Source organism: Otolemur garnettii, unplaced genomic scaffold (assembly GCF_000181295.1).
Source record: "Otolemur garnettii isolate 467f Iridium unplaced genomic scaffold, OtoGar3 scaffold00069, whole genome shotgun sequence".
NCBI classification, from domain to species: Eukaryota; Metazoa; Chordata; class Mammalia; order Primates; family Galagidae; genus Otolemur; species Otolemur garnettii.
The window spans coordinates 3,324,538-3,326,351 of record NW_003852464.1 but is presented as its reverse complement, the minus strand read 5'-3'; the positions used below and the strand labels follow the sequence as shown (position 1 = coordinate 3,326,351).

The following is a 1,814-nucleotide window of genomic DNA, read 5'->3' as shown; positions in this document are numbered from 1 at the left end:
CCCCCCTTAAATGTAAATAATTAATAGAAATTTATTGTACCTGCCCAGGGGTCATTGCCATAGGAAGCAAGCGACCTTGAATGACAGGTCAAATAGGTCTTTATACCCTATTTCTGCATCACAGCAAGCAGGAAGAGACGCAGCAGCTGAATCATTGCTGTTAGCCTAGGGGTAGGGCGGGGAGGAGAATTGCATAGTACAAGGGGGGGTAGGGGTGTATCAAGCCTCTACTCCCTCGCACTCTCTTATCTCAAGTTTCTCCTCCTAGTTCTTCCCCTCCCTACACACTCCCTTATCTTCAAGCCTCTTCTCAAAATTCTCCTCCCCACCCTTAAGGGGGCTGTGACTAATGGATTCAAAGGAAGCTGCTTTTCCAAGGGTAGGGGGCTTGGTTATCACAGTTGGGAGCAAAGCAACTTCACAAATAGAAACAGGCGGCCAATTCTTGATGCCTCCTCAGTGCAACTTCCCGACTCTGGAGCTACACGGACGGCAACAAAGCCCCTGGCCCCATCTTTAAAACGATTTCTTTCCTGCAACCCATCTGTCCTAGATGGACATCCACTCTAGACATCAGTTTTACATATTATTTAGACCCTAATTGGGTAGCTGATGAGTTCAGTGAAAACAGTGTCAATGAGTTGTATGTTTAAGTGGTTCTTCATATCACATTTAAAGGTAAGAGATGAGAGGAGATGATGCCATGACTTCAAGAAACTGAGTGTATAATTAGCCTCATGAAGTGTACAACCTTCAATGTTGTTAACTGCTGCAGAGAAGCATTCAGACAAAATAATCCCTAAGTAGGTTATAGGCCCTGAGAGCCTGGAGGGAAGTTTAGAGGACTTCTGGCCTCTCTTATTTGGAGCGGGCAATTCTCTGCTGATGCTTCTCTAACCTAACTTCTTGGTAGCCTTTAAAAGCAATTCTTAAAGCAACAATGGAATAGAAGTTATGTTAAAATGCAATAAAAATAAAGGTTAAAAGTTATAAAGTAGAAATAGAGGAGATTTTAAGCCGAAGATGAAAGACTGGGGCCAATGAGCTGAAAGGTTACAATTTTTTTTTTTTGAAAAGATAAAAAAGGTTAAGATGAAAGGCTAAGGCCCATGAGATGAAACACGGAAAAGAATTGTGTAAATTTGATCAAGGGTTGAGCACAAAAGCACTTACAAATGAAAGCCGGTGCCGAGAAAAGAAAACAATAAGAGAAAATACAGACTTTTAAAATGAAAAGGCGGAAAGCTGAGAGATTAAGGAGATAAGGGATACGTAGGGGAAGAGGAAGGGAGAAAAAATGAGACGGGATAAATCCTGCTAGAAGCAAACTGAGAGGAAGCGTTGGATTTCAGAGGACATCGGTGTCAAGAGGCCACATGGGGAGGCACTGGGGATAGGAGATTAGAGAGGATGCATCCCTGCCCGCCATTATCCAGATCCTGGAACCCCACCCAGGACCCACACAGAGAAGGGGCTCCCTCCCCACCGCATGGAACTAGGAGCATTAGGACCACCCTGTCCCCTTGTAACATTGTCAAGAAACCAGGCAAGTCACCCCTGGTCCCACTCCATCAGCCAACTTACCCAGTTCTCAGAGTCTGAAAGACCTGAGTTCACCTCCCAGATGGATTCCTTGTTGACTGTGTGACTTTGGACAAGTTACTCTCTCAACCTCTCTGAGTCCCAGGATCCCTCTCTGAGTTGTAACAGTTGTAACAGGAGGGGCTAATGACGACAGGAGCACCAACAGTAGAACTCATCTTTGTCTCATTACTAATATTTTTTATTACTTTGCTTCTAGAGGCAGTCTAAGC

At 44.4% G+C, this 1,814-nt stretch overlaps 1 protein-coding gene across 1 annotated transcript in view; it reads left to right on the top strand.

The window, feature by feature from the left end:
* The window catches only part of KCNIP4 (potassium voltage-gated channel interacting protein 4), a 415,573-nt gene that overhangs the window by 402,765 nt on the left and 10,994 nt on the right, over positions 1–1,814 (top strand). The gene's annotated exons all lie outside the window — the stretch shown is intronic.